We start from the raw sequence: 27,959 nt of genomic DNA, 5'->3' as shown, positions 1-27,959 counted from the left end.
TGAGGGAAGGAAAATGGAACAATATTTGATGACTATGTCTTTTTTTTTTTTTTTTCCTTTGTAAATTTGACTGCTTTGTAAATAATGGCCTTGATCCTCTTTTTTTATATAAGCTTTTTTGCAAAAGGGTTCTTAAGTTAATTAAATTAACAGATGAAGGGTTATAGTTGTGCTTGTTACCTTCTTAGCCCTTTTCTAGAAGTTAGAAGGAGAAAAAAAAAAAATAGAACTCCTACACAATCCCTCCTAAGATATGTGGCATTATGTCACATGGGGTGTATTTATTTTGTGATAAGCAGAGTTCTTCTGTTACCTTTTGGCCTAAAGTACATAGCATATGAATAGTAGTTTCTACAGAAAGAAATACTAACCAGAAGTTACAATCTTCTGCTGTCCCATGCCAACACAAATTGTACACTTTCATAATACCGTGGAAATGAATGCATATCACTGTTACAACAACACATGTTACCAAGGGTAAATTTCCAAGACACCTGTTTGAACCCAGTGTTCCTTAGTACCCCTTGCTTTTTCCCATGAATTATAGTGCCAGAAATGAAAAGCTGTAGAGTTGTAGTCATATTTTGGAGCAGATGGTCAAACCCACTGCTGTGTCCAAGTAGGCTGGTGGGCATAGTTATCTGATGTGTTTAGAGCTATGATAGCAAGCCAAGCATCTCTGTTTACTCACTACCTAGGGACACACTCTCAAGTAAAGAGAGATCCCCCCACTCCGTGTAGACACTTTGCCAGGTTTAGAAACATTTTCTGAATGCTTGCTGAATTGTATCTGTTCCTAGAAATAATACTGTATTATAGTGTCATTTTCATGGTTACTTTTTTAAGTGCCTTTCTATAAAGATGGCAAATGTAAATAGGTAAACTCTGCAGGAGTACCATCCTGTATTTTACAAACTTCACAGTTTTGTCTAGGAAGACACACTGTAACCCTTGTTCAATGACATGACTGACATCTGCTTGCTAGCCAGATGACCCAATTAATTCTAAAGGTGATACCTGGTAAGGAAGAGGAAGCTGCCAATAGTAGTTTGATGAACTTATCCAATTGGGTATTCCCATTTTCAGTCTATCATAAAGACAAAATAAAATTTTATTTTCTAAAAAATGGTTCATTATTTTTTACAGTGTTTTCCACTCTCATATAAATGTTACCATCGCCAGATCCAATTAAATCATACTAGAAAAGCAGTGAGTTTGATCTCTACTTGTGGATGTCAGAGTAACTTGTAATTAGATGGTTGTTTGTTTTCCGTTTTCATGGATATGATTGCTTATTTCATTTACCCAATTGAATATCACTAACCTTCAACACTGTCTCATTATTTGATACTTTTTTATTTGATGTTACTTGATATATAATACTTGGGTATTTGCCACATATAAGGATGATAGAGAAGTCTGAGTGACTTCTAGCTAGCTAACTTTCTGAATGGTATTTTGTTAATTATCTTTAATATTTGCAATATATGTTATAATATAAATATGCATATATGTGTAGTTTTTATTATCATTATAATTAGAGTAGAAATATTATCTATATATAAATAAGCGTGTGTGGTCTTAGCTGCTTCAGGTGATTTAGCAGTCTCAATGGTATTATCACCGCAGCATAAATACATTATTTGAGCTTTACTATGAGTTAAAAGGTACTATGTAAAATTCTACTGTAATTCATGCCATTAGCTAAATATAAGCACTTCCATGTGTTCTACAAATGGGATAAGAAAATAATATGTAGATCTAAAATAGATTTGAGTTAGGTTTGGATATATAGAACCCGGATGCTGAAAACTCCATTAGTGATTCATCACCTAGTGGAAAAACCTCTAACATTTTCACAATGATGCCCATCCTCTTTCCCAAATTCATGGAGCAGGAAAACATGGAATTTATAACATGATAAAAGTATTATAACATTTGCATTTTGGAAGAAGAAATTAAAACCACATTTCAAGCTAAAGACGTTACTTAAGTCTCTGGCTGTATACAGTAAAGTGTTAGAAAACTGTACTAGAAAAGATGGATTTAAAGATTCAGCATTTTAAGTTTCATGCAACATGAGAAGGATAGTCATGTATGTTTCCTATAACAGTTAAATCTGCCCTCAAGAGAGACTTTCTGAATGTTTAGAGGAACATTAACAATTTCTGATACCATCTGTAGCACAGTATTTTTCATGGAAATCTCCATCTCTTTTCTCCAAGGGGATATAAAACCAGTAGCACAAAAACATGCAGCTGTAGGTTTATTAGGGACAGGTAAAATGACTTGTGATGTCAAAACCTGTGTAATTTTACTTGCAAATAGAAGTTCAGTGGACTTCTTGATATTTAATCAAGCCTTACTTCTGGACTTCAGTTTGTTCCTTCTTGTAGTCAAAACTCTTAATATGCAAAAACCTTGTGTTAGAGCATAATCAATGTATCAGAGGTGCTTTGCCTGTTCATCTGGATTTCTCTAGGAAAATCAGAAAGTGCACAATGTGCTTATTAACAGGAAAGGGATATTTTCTGTTTGTTGGTTTTCCTTCTTTCATGTAAAAATAAATAAGTAAATACACAGGGAAATATTCCATTTCCATTTGTTTATATCATTTTTTCCAAGGGCTAAAATATTTTTTGTTTTGTTTTGTTTTTGAATAATTTGCATTATCACAATACCTTGAAACTCCTGAAATATCTGAATTTAGAAGAATAGCAAAAACTAGTTCATGAGGTTCCTGGTAGCTTAAAATGCATTTGTATTTAAACACAGGCAGTTTGTTGATTGACTGTAGAAATTTAGAAATGAGAAATCTTGTTACGAGTAACTTTGTCCTGAGCAGTAGATACTTTGAATTCAGGAATAAATAAATTAATTAATTAATTAATTAATATTTTTAAATTAAAAAAATAAAAATAAGATAAAAATAACCTTGCATTAAAAAGAACTGGGCTTCTACATACACAAATTTTGGAAAAAAAAAAAAAAAAAGTGTACAGCTTTTTCAAAGAAATAAAGGACAGCAGTAACAAATGCCTCCATGTGTTTGTGAGACAAAAAAGAAAATTATCAAGAAAAAATATTAGGATTAAATGTTAAAATGTTGGTGATCTCCTTCAACTACTGAATTTTTGAAAATGACTGGTTTATATGAAAGTGCAATTGCCCATGAGCACATTAATTATCTAGTTGATCAAGGGAAACAAGCTGATATGATCTTTTTGGATTTCAGTAAAAGTTTTGACACAGTTTCCCATAGGATCCTAATGGACAAAATGTCCAACATACAGCTAAAACAAAACAAAACAAAACAAAAAAAAAAAAAAAGACATCATATGATGGGTGAGCAATTGGCTGATGGGAAGGACTCAAAAGTTTATGGTAAATGGGGCTACATCAGGCTGGTGGATGGTCAGTAGGGGTTCCCTCAAGGCTCCATTTTAGGGCCAGTCCTCTTCAATGTTTTTATAAATGATTTGGGTGTAGGACTCAAAGGTGTTTTGAGCAAATTTGCCAACGACACTAAACTTGGAGGAGTTGTGGACTCTGTTGAGAGAAAGGCCTTGCAGAGAGATCTGGACAGACTGGAGAGCTGGGCAATCACCAACCACATGAAGTATGCGGTGACAGTCAGGAGGGCCAACCATATCCTGGGCTTTATCAAGCATGGCATTGCTAATCAGTCAAGGGAGGTGATTGTCCCTCTCTACTGTGCACTGGTGCAGCCTCACCTCAAGTACTGTGTGCAGTTCTGGGCACCACAGTACAAAAAGGACATGAAACTGTCGGAGAGTAACCAGAGAAGGGCTACAAAGATGGTGAAGGGCCTAGAGGGGAAGACCTATGAGGAGCGGCTGAGGTCACTGGGCCTGTTCAGCCTGGAGAAGAGGAGGCTGAGGGGGGCCTCATTGCAGTCTACCGCTGCCTTGTTAGGAGGAGTCAAAGGGAAGGCACCAATCTATTCTCTTTAGTCACTAGTGATAGGACCTGGAGGAACAGTGTCAGAATGAGGTAGGGTAGGTTTAGACTAGACAACAGCGAGAGGTTCTTCACTGAGAGGGTTGTCTCACATTGGAACAGGCTCCTCAGGGAAGTAGTCACTGCACCGAGCCTGTTGGAGTTTAAGAAGCATTTGGATTGTGCACTTAGTCACCTGGTCTGAACTTTTGGGTAGACCTGTGTGGTGCCAGGAGTTGGACTTGATGATCCTTATGAGTCCCTTCCCACTCAGGATATTCTCTGATTCTATAATTTTCAATCAACAGACAAAGTTAAGGATTCTGAGGTTTACAAATGGATTTATTGGGCTAGTAGTAGAAAAAAAAAAATAAAATAAAATAGTAATAATTCTACAATAAAGATTTGCACCCCCTAGTAGTTAAGAATTCACTTTTACTCTCTGGGTTATTTTTTGAATGAAACAGCTACATCTCAAAGTTAGAATTCCTGCACTAGATCTTTGTGTTGGCAAAATTACATTTAAAATTATTGCTGCTATAAAATAGTCAAGTACACTTTCACCCCTTACCAAATGTTACCTTACCAGACAGGTTTTGATAAAAGACTATGCAATTTCTCCTTTAAACCGTAAGGAAGTTAATACTTATATTACCCAGCTCCAGGAATGTTGTAGTAGATGACTATTAATACTTACAAAATAAGGCACTACAGCAATTAAAATCATTGTGGTATTGAAATGCGAATACATAGGCACTGTGCATATTTATCTATTATGATAGTGTCAGTTCCATTCTTAAAACTTAGTGGATATTTGCATATCATAATAAAATGTGTCAGTAAATGACATGTAAAGCAAAACTTTTATTCAGATTCATGTGTGTTTTTTGATTAGTATAAATAGCTATCCGCAGGAAGGTACTTATATAAAAAGTAATTTTATTTTATGAGACAAAAAGTGTCTCTAGTTAGATTTAGCAATGAGTCAAAAATGTGATTCATTAAGTTAGATTTTCCAAATTCAGTAATTACTTCAGGTCATTTCACAGAAATAAACGATTGATTTATCCAAATTATTCAAACAAGATTTCTTTGTTTCCTAGATCTGATATGGCAACTTGGTACCATTCTTGTAGACAATAATTAAAGAAATAAATTACTTTTCTTTGTTTATTTTACTTCACTCTAATTTAACTGAATGAAGTGTGAAGAGTTTGTCTAAAAGAGCAGTGAAGTAACTCCAGGAAACTATTGGTTTTGGAGCGGTTTGTATTCTGAACATTTTGGAAAAAAAAAAAAAGAAAAAAAAAAAGCTTAGGACGCTTAGGACAGCGGAAAGTTTTTATAAAAATGTAAACTAACTTGAAATTCTGAAAAATTCAGTCAAGAAAAGCAGTTCCAAAGACTTCCATTACTTTCAAACACAGGTGTTATTCTTTGCCTAAGTAACAACATTCACAAATTTTAGTTGAATATGGGTGTTATCTTCATAAATATGTGAGAGGAAATCCAGTAGTGCAGGAACCCTCACAGTAATTTATAAGGTCCTGTTAGCTCAGCCCATCAGCTGAGCTCAAAATGTGTTATTTTGTATTTCCAATGTTTGGGCCTTGAATTTCACAAAGATTCACTTCTGTGACACAAACATGAGGTATATGCATTAAGAGGTAAACCCTAGGAAGATAGTAGCTCTATGATCTTCTTTGGCATAAGAATTTCTAGAGCAAACACAGAAAATATTGAGTGAGTGTTTTTCACTTTAAAAAAATAGTCACTCTGGCAATAATTTTAGATCCACCATCTCAAGCCAATTACAAACATGAAGAGAGAAAAGAGTTTTTTGTTATTACCTTACCACCATAATGCTAGATGTTCATCATTGCCACGGTCTCTCTCATATAAAAAGTGTTCTTTGAAAATTGTGTGCTTTAAAACTTTTGTCTCTTTGTTCCTGCAAGTTGTCAGCTTGTGTCCTGAACTGTGCATTGTAAGATCATCCTCATTCTAATTTTGCATTTTCTCATTCTGGCACCCAAATGTAGGTAAATTTTTTTTGCAATCTTGTTCTTTCTTCAGAAACATATACAATTAGTCTTTCATCATTTACTCTTCTATCATAACGTTATTACAGAATCACAGAATTTGTAGGTTGGAAGAGACCTCAAGATCATAGAGTCCAACCTCTGACCTAACACTAACAGTCCCCACTAAACCATATCCCTAAGCTCTACAACTAAACGTCTTTTAAAGACTTCCAGGGATGGTGACTCCACCACTTCCCTGGGCAGCCCGTTCCAATGTCTAACAACCCTTTCAGTAAAGAAGTTCTTCCTAATATACAACCTAAAACTCCCCTGGCACAACTTAAGTCCATTTCCCCTCATTCTGTCACCAGTCACATGGGAGAACAGGCCAACCCCCACCTCGCTACGGCCTCCTTTAAGGTATCTGTAGAGAGCAATAAGGTCGCCCCTGAGCCTCCTTTTCTCCAGGCTGAACTAGCCCAGCTCCTTCAGCCGCTCCTCGTAGGACTTCTTCTCCAGGCCCCTCACCAGCTTCGTCGCCCTTCTCTGGACCCGCTCAAGCACCTCGATGTCCTTCTTGTAGCGAGGGGCCCAAAACTGAACACAGTACTCGAGGTGCGGCCTCACCAGAGCTGAGTACAGGGGGATGATCACCTCCCTAGCCCTGCTGGTCACACTGTTTCTTATGCAAGCCAGGATGCTGTTGGCCTTCTTGGCCACCTGAGCACACTGCTGGCTCATATTCAGCCGACTAATAACCATCACTCCCAGGTCCTTCTCTGCCTGGCAGCTCTCCAACCACTCATCTCCCAGCCTGTAGCTCTGCTTGGGGTTATTGCATCCCAGGTGCAGGACCCGGCACTTGGCCTTGTTAAACATCATGCAGTTGACCTCAGCCCATCAGTACAGCCTATCCAGATCCTCCTGCAGAGCCTTCCTACCCTCAAGCAGATTGACACACGCACCTAGCTTGGTGTCATCTGCAAATTTACTGAGGGTGCACTCAATGCCCTTGTCCAGATCATCAATGAAGATATTAAAGAGGACCAGCCCCAGCACTGAGCCCTGGGGAATGCCACTAGTGACCGGCCTCCAACTGGACTTGACTCCATTTACCATGACTCTTTGGGCCCGGCTATCCAGCCAGTTTCTAACCCAACGAAGCGTGCGCCAGTCCAAGCCAAGAGCAGCCAGTTTCTTGAGGAGAGTGCTGTGGGAGACGGTTTCAAAAGCCTTGCTAAAGTCAAGGTAGACCACATCCACAGCCTTTCCCTCATCTACCCAGCACATCACTTTGTCATAGAAGGAGATCAGGTTCGTCAAGCAGGACCTGCCTTTCATAAACCCATGCTGACTGGGCCTGATCGCCTGCTTGCCCTGCAAGTGCTGCGTGATGACTCTCAAGAGAATCTGCATCATGAGCTTCCCTGGGCCTGAGGTCAAACTGACAGGCCTGTAGTTCCCCGGGTCTGCCCTACAGCCCTTCTTGTAGATGGGCGTCACATTTGCTAGCCGCCAGTCAACTGGGACCTCCCCCGATAGCCAGGACTGCTGATAAATGATGGATAGGGGCTTGGCCAGCTCCTCTGCCAGTTCTCTCAGTACCCTTGGGTGGATCCCATCCGGCCCCATCGACTTGTGCACACCCAAGTGCCATACCAGGTCACCAACCAGTTCTTCATGGATAGTGAGGGCCACATCCTGCTCTCCATTCCCTTCCACCAGCTCAGGGTACTGGGTGTCCAGAGAACAACCGGTATTGCCACTAAAGACTGAGGCGAAGAAGGCATTAAGCACCTCAGCATTTCCTCATTATTTGTAACTAAGTTTCCCCCCTCATCCACTGAAGGATGGAGATTCTCCTTAGTCCTCCATTTTGCGTTGATGTATTTGTAAAAACATTTTTTTTTATCTTTAACGGCAGTAGCCAGATTGAGCTCCAGATGAGCTTTGGCCTTCCTTATTTTGTCCCTGCACAGCCTCGCAACATCCTTATAGTCCTCCCTAGTGGCCTGCCCACTTTTCCAAAGATTATAAACCCTCTTTTTTCTCCTAAGCTCAAGCCACAATTCTCTGTTCAGCCAGGCCGGTCTTCTTCCCCGCCAGCTCATCTTTGGGCACGTGGGAACAGACCGTTCCTGAGCCATTAAGATTTCCCTCTTGAAGAGCGCCCAGCCTTCCTGGACCCTCTGCCCTTCAGAACCGCCTCCCAAGGGACTCTACTAACCAGAGTCCTGAGTAGCTTAAAGTCAGCCCTCCGAAAGTCCAACACAGCGGTTTTACTGGTCCCCTTCCTGGCCTTGCCAAGAATAGTGAACTCCACCATTTCGTGGTCACTCTGCCCAAGACAGCTCCCAAAAATCACATCCTCCACCAGTCCTTCTCTGTTTGTGAAGAGAAGGTCTAGCAGGGCGCCAGCCCTGATAGGCTCACTAACCAGCTGCATCAGGAAGCTATCTTCCACGCCCTCCAGAAACCTCCTAGACTGCTTTCTCTGGGCTGTGTTGTGCTTCCAGGATATGTCAGGGAAGTTGAAGTCCCCCATGAGAACAAGCGCTGAAGATTTCGCAACTTCTGTCAGCTGCCTGTAGAACTCCTCATCTGTCTCCTCATCCTGGTTTGGTGGTCTATAAGAGACCCCGACCAGGACACTAGCCTTGTTGTCCCTGCCGATCCAAAGGGACTCAACCTTGTCATTCATTAAATGTTATTAATCCTTGTCTAACATGGGGTAGCTTCTGTAGTCTTCTCACCGAGGCCACTCCTGTAGCTCGCTGCTACCAAAACCTTGCCATGTAAACCCTCCAGGGGTTTACAAGCCCTCCAGGTACAATTGTTAATTTCAGGGATTAATGACAAAACCAAAGTTTTTTACACAATCATTTCTGTATGTAAGTGAAATATAGGGCTTTATTTCAATCAACTAGTCATCCAGCTTTAGATTTAACATTACAGGCTTCCTAAAAGTTTCACTTATTACATGGGCCATGCAAGTTTACACTGCAGATTACTATTATTATTATTTAATCTTACATTTAAAGGAGGACAGACATCTGTAATACACCGTAGAAAATGCTATTGTTGCTTAACTTCCCTTTGATGCAAAGAGATTGTATTTTGTATTTGCTTTTTGGTCTTCCTGAATTTGTATACAGTATTCATGAAATAAGCACATAAAATAACTTGAAATGTTTAAAACTCCTGTGCTTACAATGACAGCTGAAAGCTTATTTATTTTAAGAAAATAAAAGATGATTTGGGGAAAATAATAAAATAAAATAAAATAAAATAAAATAAAATAAAATAAAATAAAATAAAATAAAATAAAATAAAATAAAATAAAATAAAATAAAATAAAATAAAATAAAATAAAATATACAGTAAGAACAGTAAGAAGGGACTTAGCTATTTACCACAATTACCATATTACCATACCTCTGGAGAGGAGTAGAGAGCAAATGAACACCATCCTTATATCCAGACAGGGCATCCTGCTGCAAGATGATCTTTAAAAGAATAATCTTCATTTAGGTTCCCTGACAAGCTGGTATTTCCGAATTGCAAAAATTGCCTTTTCAACTCTTGTGTAAATTTGATTAATCAACTAAAGCAAAGGGAGGAACTAGCAAATTTAGTAATAAATAATTAATTAAATAAATAAATAAATTACTGAAAGCCATTTTGATCAGCTGAAATTTCAAAATGGGATGATATGAAATATATTGCTAATTCCTCAAGGCTTTTACTGAAAAATCATTACCAAAAAAAAAAAAAAAAAAAAATCTGCCAAATGAGGATTCTACTTATAATATAAAAACACTTAATGGCAAATATTTAGGAAGAAAACATTTTGAAACAGCCTATGAATAATAAAACAGGTCTATTAGAGAAATTTAGAGGGATGGAGTGGGATCTGACGTCTTAAGTATAGCACTCTTATTTTGTATGTATCTTCTGTGACATGAAATGGATCGGTAGAATCCAGAGAGTTTTTAATTAAGAGAGAGAGATTGTTTAAGAGTTGTTTAATAAACAACAGTGAAGTTTTACTCTGCCTGATTATATATACTTGCATGCTTGCTAAAGTATATATATCAGCTAAATATAGATAACTATAGCAGTATGCCTGTATATACTGCATATAAATATCTATTCAGTTGCTGTTCCTGCTGCTACACTAAACACAAAATTGTATATTGGCCTTTATTGTTTCCCCTATGGGCATATCATTATCTGGGCCCCCCAGCCTGGTGTCATCTGCAGACTTGATGCACATGCACTCCATCCTTTCATCCAGGTCACAGCCAGATGGTCCAGGTCCATATCCCATATGTTACTCAAATCTACATAATGACCCATGATAGTCTGAGACTGACCAGACAGACAGTTCTTTCTCGAGCTAGTGTTCACAACTGAGACTGTAGCATTTTAACTTGGATTCTACAAGCATATGGTGGCAGTCAGTATTGAAAGCCTTGTTACAGTCTAGGAAAACTGTTCTCTCCTTGTCCACAAATCCAGTCTTTATCACAGAAGGCAGTCACGTTGATCAAGAACAATTCACACTTGGTAAATCCATGTTGATTGTTTCCACTTTCTCCCTTAAGTGTCTGTAAATAACACCCAGTAACACTTGTTCCATGATTTTTCCTAGGACCAAAGTGAGATTGACCCACATGTAATTTTCTTCTCTGGTCTTTTCAGACATTTCTGAAGATGGGTGACAAATTTGCCATCTCTGGTGTCCAGACAAAAATTATACCAATTATCTTCATGAAATATCTATGAAAAAAATGTAAAATTTATACTCCATTTATTTATTGATTCATATTTTTTCTAATACTTTTCTGTGTTTGTTTGTTGTTTTTTTTGTTTTTTTTTCACAAAAATAGGTTATTTTTGTTTTTTCCATTCCAGACGGTTGATTGATATATATATATATATATATAATTTCCAGTTTACAGTCTATTTATTACTAGATCTTAATTCTCTCTGTTTTAGAGTTGTTTTCTTTTATATATATATATATATATATATATATATATATATTTTTTTTTTCATAAACTTGCATCTGAATGGGAAAAATGGCTGACAAGGCATGGGTGGAGCCAGAAGCAGCAGTGGCAGGCCATTTAAATCAGATGTTGCTGCCATTTTACAGTCACTCGCCAAGGCTATTGGCTCTGGGGTAGATGAGCAGCAGCAGAGCAGGGGATCAAGGCAGGTAGGGTTTTTTTCATGCATAGAGACCACTCAAGGCAGCCAAGGGAGCCTCCTATACCCAGCAGCCCCCACGAGGGCAGCTGACAAGGTGTGGGCAGAGCCAGAAGCAGTGGGCCATTTAAATCAGGTACAGCTGCCATTTTACAGTCACTGAGATGATCAGCTCCAGGACAGAGGAGGGCTGAGGTTGGTAGGGGTTTTCCTGCATTGAGAACACTCAAGAAAGCTGAGGGATCTGCCAGTACCCAGCAACCCTTGCAAGGGCAGCTGATGAGGTGTGAGCGGGGCCAGAAGCCATCCCCCTGCTGTACAAAGACAGCCCCTCGAGAGCACGAAACACTAGGAGCATGGTGACCAGTATGGACAAAGAGGGCTTTGCACATCAATCAGGATGTGGTGTGGCAGTTTGTGCAGCAGTTCGCATAGGCAGAGCAAGCAGGGATGGTGCTGATGGTTGGCCAGCTTGTCTCAGGAGCAATAGTGACCATCCAGCACAAAACCGTGGCTTCTAGGAGCTCAGTACCCACCACAGCTGATGTAGACTCCCGGAGTTCCATCAGGAACATGCTACCATCCAGGTGTCAGGCTACCAGGTGTGCTCTGCTCTTATGTTGGTGCAGGATGGCAGTGGAAAGCATGGTTGTGGGAGGTGTGCCCAGGCTGAAGAACTGCTTCACATGGTGGTAGAGCTTCAAGAGGAGGTGGGCAGGCTGAGGAGCATCAAGGAGTCAAAGAATGAAATTGACTGCTGGGGTAGAGTTCTGCCATCCGTGAGGCAGGGTCCTTAACCAGCCAGTCACTGCATGGGAAATGAAGGATTCCCTACCCCTTCACCACCAGACAGAGGGAAGGGGATCTGAGAGTTTGGGCGTGAGGGGAGGGAGGAGGAGTGGAAGCAGGTTCCTGCTAGGCACAACAGACTAACACTCCTGCTGCACACCTCACCTTCCCAGGTGCCCCTGCGCAACAGATACAAGGCTCTGGAATTGGAGGGGCAAGCAAATGACAGTTTGGATCATGGTCCATACACACTGGAGGAGCCACCCAGAGCGAGTCATCCTACACCCCACATCACAACAAGCCCCACTAAGAAAAAATTAAAGTTTATAGTCATAGGAGACTCTCTTCTGAAGGGAACAGAGGGCCCAATTTGTCATCCAGACCCAACCCATAAGGAAGCCTGCTGTCTTCCTGGGGCAGGAATAAAAGACATCGCTCAGAAAATCACTCACCTGGTACACCACTCTCATTATTACCCTTTATTGTTTTTTCAAGCTGGCAGTAATGAGGTGGCAAAGAGAAGCCCATGAGTGTTCAAGATGTGTTCAAGATGTGTGTTCAGTTCAAGTGTTCTTGTTTCTTGATCATGGGATGGTTCGCATGACACTGAGCCTATTGACTCCTGATGGGGAGCACCTTTCTATTAGGAGGAAAAGGATTTTTGCCCAGGAATTAGCAGGCTGTATTGACAGGGCTTTAAACTAGATGCCAAGTGGGAAAGGGACAAAACCAGGTCTACCAGAGAGAAGCCATGGGACTGCATGCCAATTTTCGAGCAACTGCATGCTGAGGAGCTCCTCCAGTTTTCCCCACAAGGGACTGAGTTGAATGAAAGTCATCTCAAGTGTTTCCATACATACACACACAGCATTAGAGATAAGCATTTCAGCTCCCTGAAATGCTTGTATATTAATGTGCATAGTATGGGTAACAGACAGGAAGAACTAGAGATCTGTGTACAGTTGGAAGGCTATGATCTCTCTGCAATCACAGAGATATGGTGGGATAGCTTGCATGACTGGAATGCTGTCATGGAAGGTTACATGCTTTTTAGAAGACCAGCCAAGAAGGAGAGGTGGTGAAGTTGCTCTTTACTTGAGAGAGCAACTGGAATGCATGTAGCTCTGCCCAGGGGAAGGGCAAGTTGAGAGCTTATGGGTAAGGATTAAAGGGCAGGCTACCATGGTTGGCACTGTTGTGGGTGTTTGCTACGGGCCACATGATCAGGAAGAGGGGGTAGATGAAGCCTTCTTCAGTCAGCTCCAATTAACCTGTCAGTCAAAAGCTCTGGTTCTCATGGGGGACTTCAACCACCCTGATGTCTGCTGGGAAGGCCACACAGCTAGGCACAAATAGTCCAGGAGGTTCCTGCAGTGTATTGATGACAACTTTTTTTCACAGGTGGTAGAGAAGACAAAAAAGAGGGATGTGCTGCTGGACTGTATACTAATGAATGAGGAAGGACTAGTTGGAGATGTGAGAGTCAGGTACAGTCATGACTGTACTGACCGTGATATGGTGGAGTTCAGGATCTTGTGAGGAGGAAGCTGGGCAAAAAGTAGGATTGCGACCCTGGACTTGAGGAGAGCAGACTTTGTCCTCTTCAAGGATTTACTTGGAAGAAGTCCATGGGTTAGGGCTCTAGAAGGAAGGGGGGGTCCAAGACAGCTGGTCAGTATTAAGTGTCACTTCCTCCAACCTCAAGATCAGTGCATCCCCATGAGCAGGAAAGCAAACTAAGGGGGATGGAGACCTGCAAGGATGAGCAGGGAGCTCCTGGCAAAACTCAGACAGAAGAAGGAAGTTTACAGCATGTGGAAAAAGGGACAGACCACTTGGGAGAATATAGGTACACTGCCAGAGTATGCAGGGATGTGACAAAGAAGGCCAAGATCCAACTGGAATTAAATCTGGCAAGGGACGTCAGGAGAAAAAGAAGGGCTTCTTCAAATACATCAATAGAAAAAGGAAGAATGGGGAAAAACGGAATTGAGAAGGCAGAGTTGCTGAATGTCTATTTTGCTTCAGTATTTACTGCTAAGATCAGGCCTCAGGAATCTCAGACCCTGAAGACAAGGGAGGAAGTCCGTAGAAAGGCAGATTTTCCCTTGGTCAAAGAAGCTAAGCAAACCTGACATCCACAAATCCATGGCCCCTGATGGAAGGCACCCATGGGTGTTGAGGGAGCTGGCTGATGTTATTGCTAGGCCACTCTCCATCATGTTTGAAAGGTTGTGGAGATCAGGAGAGGTGCTTGAGGAGAGAGACAATATCACACCAATCTTCAAAAAGGGCAAGAAGGAGGACCCAGGCAACTACAGTCCAGTCAGCCTCACCTCCATATCTGGAAAGGTATCAGAACAGCTCAACCTGGAGGTCATCTCCAAGCATGTGGAGGATAAAAAAGTGATCAGGAGTAGTCAGCAGGGGTACATCTAGGGGAAATCACATTTGACCAATCTGATATCCTTCTGTGATGAGATGCCTAGCTGGGTAGATGAGGGCAGACCGGTCAGTGTGGTCTACCTTGACTTCATCAAGGCTTTAGACACTGTCTCCCATAACATCTTCATAAACACACTCAGAAAGTACAGCCTAGAAGAGTGGATGGTGAGGTAGATTAGCAGTTTTCTGGATGACAGAGCTCAAAGAGTTGTGCTTAGTGGTGCAGAATCTAGTTGAAGGCTTGTAGCTAGTGGTGTCCCACAGGTGTGAGTACTGAGTCCAGTGTTCAACTTTTTCATCAATGACCTGGACAATGGAATGGAGTGCTCTCTCAGCAAGTTTGCTTAAGACGCGAAGCTCGGAGGAATGGCTGCTACCATTCAGAGAGACCTCGACAGGCTGGAGGGTTGGACAGAGAGAAGCCTCATGAAGTTCAACAAGGGCTAGTATAATAGACATAGTACATCTCAAGACTACCAGACCAGTCTGTCTATGCAGTCTGTTTTAACTTTTATAGAAAAATGTTATATCTTTCACCCTTCAAAATTAGACTAATACATGGGGCAGTACATGTTGATTTTGACTACCATGTAGATTTACTCATAGGCCAGAGACTGACTGACTGACTGAACTGTGCTAAACTACCTTTTGTCATCCCATCACCCTAGTTTTGTCAGTAATTATATAAGACAGGGATATAGGTGTTTGTTTTATTACTGACTCTTTCTTCCCATTTTCTTTTATTTAATAATAGTGATGATTTTGATCGGCACATTCTAAAGATACACTGAAATTATTTACAAATTGTAATATGTGTCCACAATAATAAATATATATTTTTTCCCACACAACTGTTAAAATTATTCATAGCAGGAGATTATTACAGGTGTTTTATCATCTTCCTGTATCTGTTAGGATATATGGTACTGTTCTTCAGCAGACTCCTGAATTCACTGTAATATTTCTATTCAGAGCTCTTATTTTACAATGCTCATGTTAGTACAATAAACAACCACACCCACACTGCAGTGATCAGTACACTTAATTTCAGCTATGTTTCCTATTCTCTTACATATCATAAAGGCATAATATATAGTGGCAGACAGGTAAAGACAGAGGAACACAGAAGGAAAGTTATATTTAAGTTTGTTCATTTCCTGATGATAAGCTGCAACACTAATAAATTTAATCTAGCACTTCTTACTTCTTAGTAACCCAAATGTTCTCTACAAACAAACACAGAAGGGCTATGTTGTCCTTCCTAACCCTTTTTGTCTTTGTAAATATTATTTCTGAGAATAAGAGAAGTAGCTAGGCAGTCACCATTGATCACCATATATTGAAAAATAAAACAGCAATCATGTCCCCAGACTTCAGAGGTTACTAGAATTTCAATGTGTTACCTGGAGCAGTCCAGTTTACTGGAACTAAGCGGCATTATAAAATAAACATTTCTTTTTGGACATGTGTAACTATGTAAGTCTTAAAAAGAAATAAAAACATCCTCCTAGCAATGCAAATTTGGATTTTCTAGGCTCACTCACATGATCACATATCATTTATGATCTTTGCTCTGACATCATTTGTTTCTGAGAAAAACAGTGAGAAAATTTGGATCTATCTTCCCTAGCAAAAGGCTACTTTTCAAGCCCAATAGCAAATCTAATGTATGTCTTTGGTTTTGATATATAGCTGCAGGTAAAGAGAAAATATTGTGTGTATCCAGGTTTCACTTCCTATACCTAAAAAGAGGCCAGCATTGGTTCTTCACTCCAGGTGCAAGACAGCCATTGCTGGAATACCCTAACAGGGCCACCACTTTCAGGAGTATGACTTTGAGTACCAAGCTGTGTTACATGTGAACATCCTTCCCAGTGCACCTCTATAAAAAACAGCTTCCTCTGCCACACTCAGGAGGCAGTGCATACAGGGAGCTATCATAATCTATACATATAGTTACTCCGTGTTAGTTATGTATGCACTAATAGTTTTCTGCTAGAACATTTTAAATATTTCCATTGTGGGTTTTGAAAATATAAACATTTTATAATTTGTAAAAATATGAAAGGCACATGCATAGGGTCTTATGTGATTCCCATTAAAAATGAGGACATTTTTGATGGATGCAATATGGCAGAATATATTCCAATAATTAATTTATGTTCATCCCAGTTGGTTTTGTTTTTTGTTTTTCTTTTGTTTTGTTTTTTTTTCAAATCTCAGCATGGCCTCTGTTTCATGCATAACAAAACAACCAAAAATGGATTTGTTTACAGACTGAGTACACTAGGAGTATTATCTTTCCACAGGAAACCTATCTAGTCAAAGTTGGCTAGTACATTGATTGATTGAAACCATTGTGATTTATTTTACTTGAGTCAAAAACTGACTCAAATATTTCATCACAGTCACAAGGATTTTTTGTTGTTGTTTTCACAGCTTTCTGAACAACTACTTTTTTTTTTTTTTTTCCATCACATAAATAAGATTGTTTCTAGGACCCAACAGCTGGCACTTACTGGCTGAAAGAATGAACAGGAAGACAGTGTGTTCACAGGATTACAGAACAAGCTGAGAGGGAGAATTTATGCAGAGTTTTGTGAGCTTAGTGAGGCAGAAAATAGATTGGGGTACAGAGAAGAAATAATGTGTCAATCAAATCTAAGCATACAGACATAAGCTTCCACAACACAAGAGCAGTCAAGTGCTTTCTTAGCTTTTGTAACTTGAATGGTTACTTCTAAATTTGGGTAGAACAGGCAGATGTTTTCTAGAGATCATACTCTTAAGTTTTTACAAGTCTCAAGGCCTGGCAAAAGCAAGTACAAAGCTGCCTTGGAAGGGGTAAGACATGGTAGAATGGCTTCAAATAAGAGTCCCAAGGAAGGGAAAAACTTCCCTGCAGCTATATACTATAACCTGGCCAATGTGTTCCCATTTGTAAACTTTTTTTTCTTTAAATTTGTAATTTTATCTCAATGTAACTGATTTTTCTGTTGCGTAATGAAGGTCAATGCATTTTATTAAACAAAAATAAGCAAAAATGTATATATATACTGGTAGTGTATTGCAACAGTCTTTGTCAAATCAGTATACTGCAATTGTTCTTCAAGCCTGCCTGAGTGGATATTTCTCTGTAATGGTTGCTACTGGTCTCCTTTTTTCTATTTAATTTGTAAATAAAGAACACCTACCTGAAATGTCTAAGACTGACAATATTTTCAAAGCAAGATTATACTACAAAGCATTATTGGCAAAACCATGCAAATTGCAAGAAAAGCATCAGGATGCAATTTAACTAGCAGCTAAGAAATAATAGTTGTCCCATATGTGACACACAGCATTTAAAGAAACTGTTTATTTGCATCCAAAGTGCCTATTTCATTATTTTACTTGATGTATATCCTTAGTTGCTTTTGACATAATGGTATTCAACTTTCATAATATTAAAGAAGAAAGAGCAGTTTGAAAGAATCCATTTCAAAGGTAAAGGGGCAAAGAGCATCTATCTTTGCTAGTCTGAAATGCATGTGGGGCTATCAGCTGACTTCAGTTATATTCCTCAGTAATGATAGGTTCTGTTGAATGCCTGATTGAGATTTATGTTCTCTGGAACACAATGTTCATTTAATAGTGCTATCATTATTAAGTCAGGTACTTTATTGATATTTTTATGGGTTAGTGCTTGTGTGCAGAGTAAGCAAAGTCACTTCACCGTTATGTGGTGGATAAGAAATAATAGATCATCCAATTTTCCAAGACATGTTTCTCCTATCTCGTAACAGCACACTTCTATCAACATATTTAGATATTTGTGGCAGGTTAACACAGGCCATTTTCACCTGGCAACAGCATCAGTCCTTAGCAACGGTATGCATATATTCACACCACTGATGCCATTTTCAGTGTCTAGTCACACTAAGCCAAAATGGAAGATCAGACTATACAAACCTTTGGACAATATATGTCAGGAATTTTCAGATATTATTTCACCTTAGCAACAGTTTCATTTATTTCCTTAGTAACTCTGAATACAAGCTCAGCTTTCTTTCTTTCTTTCTATTTTTTTTTTTTTTCTCCCAGTTCAAAATTACCTCTTGGGAACAACTAAAGGGATTCCCTTGTGAACTTTAATGAAATTCAATGTTTTGTTTAAGATAAATGGCAGAATTCAATATTACATAGCATTGCTTTAGATATATGCAGTATGTTATGGCTTAAGAGTTATGAAAATTAAGATGGTAAAGCTGTATTTTAGTGTTATTCTTCTACTTGTTTACACATACTTGTAAACAGCTACTATTCCAGAAAATTTCACTAGTATTCTACACATACAGAAATCACTGATTTCAACCATCAAGTTTTTTGCATCCTTCCTGTGTAACATTTTATATCATTTGATAATAAAATCATAAATATTTATCAGCTGAAAACTTTAAAGAGGATATCCCATGTCCTTGAAAAGAGTAAGAAGGCTGATACTATTTGCTGATGTTCATAGTTATCCCATCTATTTACCTATTGGTACAGAATTATCAGAGAAAACAGTATGTAAACAAGTCTTTTATGATGAACATTACATTTGATTGTGGTTAGATTTCAACAATCACAGAATCACAAAATGACAGAATTGTAGGGGTTGGAAGGGACCTTGAAAGATCATTGGGTCCAACCCTCCTGCTAAAACAGGTTCCCTAGAGCAGGTTGCCCAGGTAGGCGTCCAGATGGGCCTTGAATATTTCCAGAGAAGGAGACACCACAACCTCCCTGGACAGCCTGTTCCAGTGCTCCATCACCCTCACCATGACGATGTTCTTTCACATGTTGGTGCAGAAGTTGCTGTTCTCTATCCTGTGACCATTGCCCCTTGTCCTGTCCCTGCAAACCACTGAAAAGAGGTTGGCCAAATCCCTCTCTCTCCCACACTTAAAGTATTTATACACATTGGTGAGATCCCCTCTCAGTCTTCTTTTCTCCAGGCTGAACAGACTCAATCTCTCAGCCTTTCTTCATAGGGAAAGTGCTCCACGCACCATATCAGCTTTGTGACCCTCTGCTGGACTAAAATAACAGTATTTACATAGAGTGGCAGATACTCGTCTTGTGATAGATACTTAACTAGCTGTGATTTTCCAGTGTATTAGCATCTGGTATACTTTCCACTTTTCTAGCAGTATCTGATTATATTGAAATTATTCATTTTCCCTCTCTCTCTTTTATTTATTTATTTTTAATGTAAAAATGTAAAGAGGCTTCTGGATTCTTTATTTGATTTTTTTTTTTTAATATGATACTATGTTGTATTTTTTGAGAGAGTAATTCACATTCTGTTAAAATATATTTGTATATACCCTAAAATTCAAGTGTGAAAATGAAAAAAGTAAGTAAAAATCAATATGGAAGATCAGAAGGTTTGTTAATTCCATTTGTGTCTTCTGATTTTTTCCTGTTTTCATATTCTACTGTAATAACAAACCATATACATGTATTATATATGAACTGTGGGCTTTTTTCACTTTCCAGTACTGAATTCTGCTTGCAGCCTTGTGGTGGTTTTACTCAGGGGAGCAGCTGAGTTTCACCATGACCACTCTTTCATTTCCCCTCCTCAAGGAGGAAGGGGGAAAAAATACAACACAAAGATCTCAAGGTCTGAGATAAAAACGATTTAATTAAAGGGAAAAGAGAGAGAGGAAAGAAAAAAAAATAAAAAAGGAAAATTAAAAATAAAAAAAGGGAAGGGAAGGGAAGGGAAGGGAAGGGAAGGGAAGGGAAGGGAAGGGAAGGGAAGGGAAGGGAAGGGAAGGGAAGGGAAGGGAAGGGAAGGGAAGGGAAGGGAAGGGAAGGGAAGGGAAGGGAAGGGAAGGGAAGGGAAGGGAAGGGAAGGGAAGGGAAGGGAAGGGAAGGGAAGGGAAGGGAAGGGAAGGGAAGGGAAGGGAAGGGAAGGGAAGGGAAGGGAAGGGAAGGGAAGGGAAGGGAAGGGAAGGGAAGGGAAGGGAAGGGAAGGGAAGGGAAGGGAAGGGAAGGGAAGGGAAGGGAAGGGAAGGGGTATTTTGCAGAGAATGGGAGAAAATTAATGAAAGCACTCAACTATTCCAAATTAATATTTTTTAAATAGTAGTTGCCATGAGAGAGGAGGAGAGTATTGAAATATGGGGTGAAGAGAGAAAGACTTGAATGTTAAAGAGAATATGTTACATCATTTTTACTGGAAGAACTTCATATGAAGTAAACATCCAAAGGGCAAATTCTGACAACCTCTTCAGTAGCAGAGGTCTCGAAGAAGAGTTGAATGAGTGTTTTGAGATTATTCTGACAAGTGGAACAAAAAATTCTGACAGAGCTAAGAGAAAATTCTTCATTTATATTAATTACATTTTATGTCCTATGTACAATAAATTTGTACCCACTGTTTCAACATAAGATATTTTATTTATGCAAAGACAGCATATTTAATTTACTTTTCTTTAAAAAGTAAATCGTTTCCACATCTTTCAGTAGAAATATTTTTGTACATACATTTGTAGTATTGATTTTTATGTTTTTAGAAATGTGTATCCTAAACTGGAGCTCAGTGACAATTTTTTGCCCAGTATGTGTGACACTGAACAGTTACTGAAGAAGCTGAACCATGTTCAGTTTATGTCTTTTTTACCATCCAACTTACTGATGAAATAAAAAGCTAGAGTAATAAAGAATGTGTGAGGTTTTTGTTTATTTGTAGCTTGGTTTGTGTTTGTTTGCTCGTTTATTTTATCCTTAAATTAGAACTACTTTTACTGCACATTTTGCTAAAGCATCTGGAAGCATGTGGTGAGGATGGTAACTGCAATGAAATTAGCCACCATATTAACATATCTCGAATATGTTTTTTATAATATTTTTATATACATAATAATTTATTTTGAATTTATTTTTTATAAAGTTATATAAATATTTAAATATATTATATAAATATTCAGGCTTGTTGACTCTTCCTTTTTATAAACAGACCAAAAAAAAAATAAAATTGGATGGCTGTAAAGCTTTTGATACTGTTTCTCATAGTATCCTTCTAGACAAAGTGTCAAGCATACAGCTAGATAGAAACATAATGTGATGAGTAAACAATTGGCTAACGGATCAGGTTTAATGTGTTCTCTTCAATGTTTTTATAAATTACTTGGACGTAGGACTAGAAGGTGTTTTGAGTAAGTTTGCATATGATAGTAAATTGGGAAGAGATGTTGACTCTGACGAGGGTAGAGAGGCTTTGCAGAGAAATATTGACAAATTAGAGAGCTGGGCAAACACCAGCAATTTGAAATTTAACAACTGTCAGTTTCCGCACCTGGCAAGGGCTACCCTGGCTATAAGTACAGATGGGTGACAAGAGGCTGGAGAGCAGACCTGCAGAAAATATGTGGGTTTTGGTCAACAGCATGGTAATTATGAGTCAGCTGTGTGCTGTCAGCCAGGAGTGCCAACAGTACCCTCTAGAGGATCTAGAGGTCAAGACATATGAGCAGTGGCTGAGGTCACTTGGATTGTTCAGCCTAGGGAAGAGGAAACTGAGAGGAGGCCTCATGGTGGCATGCAGCTTCTTCACGAGGGAACTGGAGGGGAAGGCACTAATCTCTGCTATATGGTGACCAACAGTAGGACCTGAAGGAACAACATAGAGCTGCTATAGGGGAAGTTCAGAATGGATATTAAATGGATAAAGGTTCTTCACTGAGAGGGTTGTTGGGCACTTGAAAAGTATCCTTACAAAAGTAGTCACAGCACCAAGCCTGCCCAAGTTCAAGAAGTGTTTGGAGAGTGCTGTTAGACATATTGTCTGATTTTTGGTTGGTCCTCTGTGGAACCAGGAGTTGAATGCAATGATCCTTGTGGGTCCCTTCCAGCTTGGGATATTCTATAATTCTATGATTCTATATTGAATAAAAATAAAAGATAAAGATTATAAAGACAAAGAAAGATAAAGATAAGATAAAGATGAATAAAAATAGTATAAGAAAACTGGTGACATATATCATAATCTAAATATCAGGTTCTGAATATCAGGAATATTGTTCACTTAGATGAATACAGTAAATACAGTAAAAATACAAAAGTAATACAGACACATAAAATCAGATTGTCTTCAGGATCCATGAACCTGAGATACCAGAGCCAGATTAAACTGAGCAAACACTGAAGGTATTTTGCTGAGCTTGGTCTGGCATGGCAGCTCGCAGCAAAAATGAGACTGCAAGGAACAAAACAGAAAAACAACAAAACAAAAATGTGTTGATGAACACAGCATCTCCTCCTGGACCCTGGGGCATTTGCTGCAAAGAGAACAGATGCTTGGATTTGCTCCTCTTGATTACCTGCATTCCATTTTTCTGTTTGGTGCCACAGTTCCATAAAATAAATGAAAATTGGTGTTAGCCATATCTCTTCTGTTCATTCTTCTTCTTTGGCCGGCAATGTAGGCAGAATATGGGAAAAGGCAGCATGTTGTATGTAGGATGTGCATATAACTGTTTCCCAGCTATGGGCAAGGTTCCAGCCTGAGGTCCAGCAGAACACAACCTCACCCCCACTCCTGTACAATGGGAGAGTGAAAACAGTCAGGATTGGCAGAAAGATGTGCCTGTTCTGTGTTGGACCTAACTCTGCAAGTACTTTAGGCCTTCTGTAAGAATGAAAGTTTTTCTTTTCCACTTCTCAGAACAGACTTTTCATGTTCATTGACCAGGTTTTCATAGCATGGCTTTAATTTTTAGAGTTTAAAATATATTGGTGCTTACTAAGGAAAATAGTAAATGTTTGCTTGTTTCTTTGTAAAATGCGTTAAGAATATAACGCAATAGAATTTCATCATTCAGAGTTCCAGCAACAGCATAACAATAAACATTACTTCTCTATACTGAGATTTTTTTAAAGATTGACTGGGAAAAGCCTAAATGTTTGTGTAGATATTTGAGGATAATCTTATGCTGTAGAAAATAAAATCAATCAAAGGTTTCTAGCCAGCACAAGTACTTGCCTTTGCTGTTTTTTTCTTTGTTTGTTTGATGTTTGTTTTTGTTTGTTTGTTTGTTTGTTTTTTCCCTTCTCTCTGTTTATCCAAAAATTATGGTGAATATTTGTGTAGCGGTCATTCAATTAAATGAACAAAATAATATTGATTTTAAAATCTTGAACTGTTCAGAACATGAGTGTATACTGAAGAACTTCTGCCACCATGTCTTTAGCATGATGCATGTATGTATGATGATGCATGTATGCTTTGTCACTGCTAGATCATTTGGAAGAAAATATGCCTGCTTAATAGAAAATGGCTGCACCTTTTAAGAGGATTTCCTCCTGCAGGGCTGCCTCCAAAACTCTTGGAAGGAGTCCCTGTAATATTTTTACTATATTTGCTGAATAATGGAGCGGGGTCTTTATTCTACAAGTGTTTTTTTGTTTGCATTTTCTCAATTTGAAATTGAAAATATTTATTGATTCCATACAAGCACCAAGCACTGTACTAAACATCAAGTGTATGGAAAGTATTTCTTTTTTACAAACTATTACACTCGATACCCAGTTCTGCACACTGAATAAGAATTTATATTTTCAAAGGCATAATTCGAAGTATATATACTTTATATAATATATATATATATTCATTTATTCACATATATTTACTGTTACACAGATTGAAAACAGAAGGCATGTTTTCCTGTAAATTGTAAAGAACTCTTTACTGCTAGGGATTGAATATTCAATACACAGGATATTCTCCTCATTTGGATTCCAAATCAGAAAACAAAAATGAATTTTACTTGTGACATTTTTTCATTTAAATTTTCTAAATTTTGTAATACAAAAATATATTACACATTTAATAAAGTTTCATTTTGTCCTACTTTTTTTTTCCCCCTTAGGTAAGGAATTTGGTGGACAGAGGATAAATCTACAAAGATTCAAAGTAAGATTTCACATGTACTCTATTGTAGTGTTTCTTGTTACAGATACTTATTTTTTCTGAAGAAATATGACTTATTTTGGGTTGGCTTTCATTTACATAAACTACAAACTTCCTCATATTTGATCATATTTAGTATATCTTGAAAGTGTATCCTTGTTGAAATTCAGAGACGTTGATCTAGTTGGGAAGCAGAACATTTGGATTAGTAGGCTTTTTAATAAAATCTTGTACATATGCCCTGAGGGGAAGGAGTGAGATCATAGTTTAGATTTTGCAGCCTTGGCATAAAATAGTCTTATTCTCACAATGTAACTGTTAAGATGTGGTATATATTACACAGAAATGTAGGGAATAAGCTGTGTGAGTAACAGCAACACCAAAGGGTACTGAGCACTTCTAGTTGCTCTGTTTTGCATGATACCTCACATTAGCTTTTGTACAATGAATAATAGTCACCTGTAAAGGAAAAGTAAGACTGGAAAGCAGTTATTAATTCATATAAGAAAGTGTTCTACAAGCTACAGCTGTATGAGAAAACACATCAAACCTTTTTCAATCTGTGTTGCATAAGGTAAATTGACCATCAGGCACATGTGATATGGCTCTTTTTGATGAGTAAGGCAGTGTATCGATTAACCTGGCTAGGAAACAAATCAGTCCTTAATGAGAAAATATATGGTTAGTAAAGCATCACAGAAAATTTTATGTGTCTACAGACAGTTTGGCAACTTATATAAGGTTCTATACAAACTATAATCTATAATATGTGTATGATGATGCAGAGAACATTTGAGGTTGCTAATCATATTATAAAACAACTACATTGTTTCTGTATTTAAAGGTAGTCCTCAGGTTTCACACATGTTTAACACATTGTTATCAGAGCTGAAGAAAGAGAGAGGAAAAAGTAATATCACATAGGTTTCTGGACATATTAAGCTATTTAAAGAGGCTTAACTGCTGCATTCATTTTTGAGAATGATAGAAGAATCATAAGATTATTGATGGAATGGACAATAAATTGCCAGATGAATTGTAGCATGCAATAAATGTGAAGCGATGCTCCCTGAGAAAAACAGTCCTAATATCACAAGAACTTACAATTTTGATGTTGATAATTACCATTCAAATTTAGATTTGAGATTTACCTCAAAAGTGAATACCACAGCAATTGCTAAGATGAGGAGCAGGATGAAAAGGATGATCAAAACAATAAGACATTTCTGGTAAGGTAAATGACTACATACTTAACATTCTTCAATCTAGAAAAGAGATGAACTGAGGAAAGCCCAGACCGAGGTCTATAAAATCATGTTTGACTTGAAGAAAATCAGAAAGGAGCCATCATTCATTTTTTCTTCCAGTACAAAAACTCAAGTCCAAAAACTGAAATCAGATGCGCAAGGTTTGAAATAAATACAGCTTATAGGGAAGCTGTGAAACTGCTTGCAAAAAGTTAATGGAGAATTCGTAGTCACAAGGGAAAGCCAGAAAAAAATGAGGAAGGAAAAAAAAATAAAAATCCATAGATCAGGAAATATATTGATACTGCCTCTGGCTTGAGAAAGTCCCTAATGAGCAATTGTGTAGATCCATGTCCAGAGGTAGTATCACTGAATATTTGTGCTGTTCTTACATTTGCCAAAATTTCAATTTTTAGCCCCTTCCAAAAGGGGATCTTTTATTACAATGGTCTGTGGTCTTTCTTGCCCTTATGATAAAACTTATAGAATATGCTATTTATTTGAAAGTAATGCACAGAAATACAGCTAGTGAGTTAAATAACTTACCATATCCATACTTAATACATGTCTTTCTAGCTTCTTTGTTTTTATGTAACTTTATATTAAGTCACTGTACCACTTAGGCCGAGATAGAGTCAATTTTCTTTAAACTAGCTCATATTGTGCTGTGTTCTGGACTTGTGGTGAAACATTGTTGGTAACACAATGTTTTAGTTGCTTCTGAGAAGTGCTTGCAGAGTCAAAGTCTTCTCTACTTTCCACTCTCCTCCAGTGAGGAGGCTGGGGCTTCACAAGAAGCTGAGAGGGGTCACAGTCAGGTCAGCTGAGCCCCTTTGACAAAAAGGATATCCTGTACCGTATGACAACATGCTCAGAAATAAAAAACTGGGAGGAAAAAAGGAGAAGAGAGGAACATTTAGAATTATGACATTTGTCTTCCCAAGTGATAGCTATACACGATGAAGCACTGCTTTCCTGGAAATAGTTAAACATCTGCCTGCCAAATGAGAAGTTGTAAATGAATTTTTTGTTTTCATTTAGCTTGCACGCACAGCTTTTGTTTTACCTAGTAAACTGTCTTTATCTCAACCCATGAGTTCTCACACTGTTATCCTTCTGATTCTCTCCCTGAGCCCACTGTGTGGGTAGTGAGTAAGCAGACAAGGGTTAACCCATGACACTGACTCTTACTCTCGTGTTACATCGCAGTTGCAAAAACAGAAACAGCCCAGAGCAAGCTTGCTGCTTAGTATTGAGTTCCAGAATAGAGGCAACTATTCTTATCCATAACAAACTTATTTTATTATTTTTTTCTCTAACATTTTATTTTCTCCTCAGGCACTGCTCACTGAGATGTGTGCACACAATAATAAATAGAGAAACTGTTAGAGATTAGAAGTAAAACTTAACCACACCAAGTAAGAATGGTTGTTGCAATTCTAGGAATTAAATGGAATTTTTGAAGATGAGAGTGATAGAGCAATAGAAATAAGCCACTTAGCTGAGATATCCTTTCGTGATTCAAATTTAGTTTATTATTTAACTTTTGAACAAAGAGACCATTCTTTGCCTTCTCTTTAATAATCATGTTACAACTGGTTTGGTTTTATAGGGAGAATCTTTCTTTCTTTGTTTATTTTTTGTGGAAAGTAATGACTTAAAAGCGCAATATGAAAACACTAGACAAAATAAGAGTCATTAATCTTACAATCGCTCTTCACAACCAAGTAATCTTCTCTCTTGATTTCTATTCTTATTTTCCATATTGGCACTAGCTAGATAAGTTCCTGTTCTTTCTAATTTGAGTTAGTCATCACTGTACTGTTGGGCAGGGTCTGTCTGAGGCCTCTGTTTATATGCAAGTTATGCAAGTAGTGTCAACCTTGATTAATTCAAGGTGTTATTTTAAATTTTCCCCTCCTTCTCTCTCTTCCCCTGCTTCTGTCTTTTTATGTTTCAAGTCGGAAAGAAACAATAGACACAAACACTGGAAGATGGTGTCCAGAGCTAATTGACTAGCATATTTAAAGTGGGTTGTGGTTGCTTAGAAACACTTATAGCCTTTAACAGAAACCTGATTATTAAATAGTCTGCTGCGCAATGTAGGACAACATGTTTTTTACTGGAGAAAGAATCACAGTGAAAGATGGTCTGTGGCATAATATTAAAGAGAACCGTATTTACAAACAACATTGTATTTTGTAAGCCCAATTAAACAGCATTACTGAACAAATTTTAAACAATGCTTATGCCAGTACAGTAAACTAAAATTCAGTGTCCTGATGACTGTGGGCAAACATTCTATTTATTTTCTCAGACCCTCTGTTCCTTCCAGTA

At 38.3% G+C, this 27,959-nt stretch overlaps 1 long non-coding RNA gene across 6 annotated transcripts in view; it reads left to right on the top strand.

Moving 5' to 3' along the window:
* The window catches only part of LOC113840240 (uncharacterized), an 829,451-nt gene that overhangs the window by 773,941 nt on the left and 27,551 nt on the right, over positions 1 to 27,959 (top strand). For all 6 annotated transcript variants that reach the window (XR_011806072.1, XR_011806074.1, XR_011806073.1 and 3 more), the window contains one exon: positions 24,335 to 24,378. This is a non-coding gene — a long non-coding RNA (uncharacterized lncRNA). The remainder of the gene's footprint in view (positions 1 to 24,334; positions 24,379 to 27,959) is intronic.

This window comes from Anas platyrhynchos, chromosome Z (assembly GCF_047663525.1).
Source record: "Anas platyrhynchos isolate ZD024472 breed Pekin duck chromosome Z, IASCAAS_PekinDuck_T2T, whole genome shotgun sequence".
NCBI lineage: Eukaryota > Metazoa > Chordata > Aves > Anseriformes > Anatidae > Anas > Anas platyrhynchos.
Note: the sequence above shows the minus strand (reverse complement) of the source record. Positions and strands in the feature narration are given on the sequence as shown.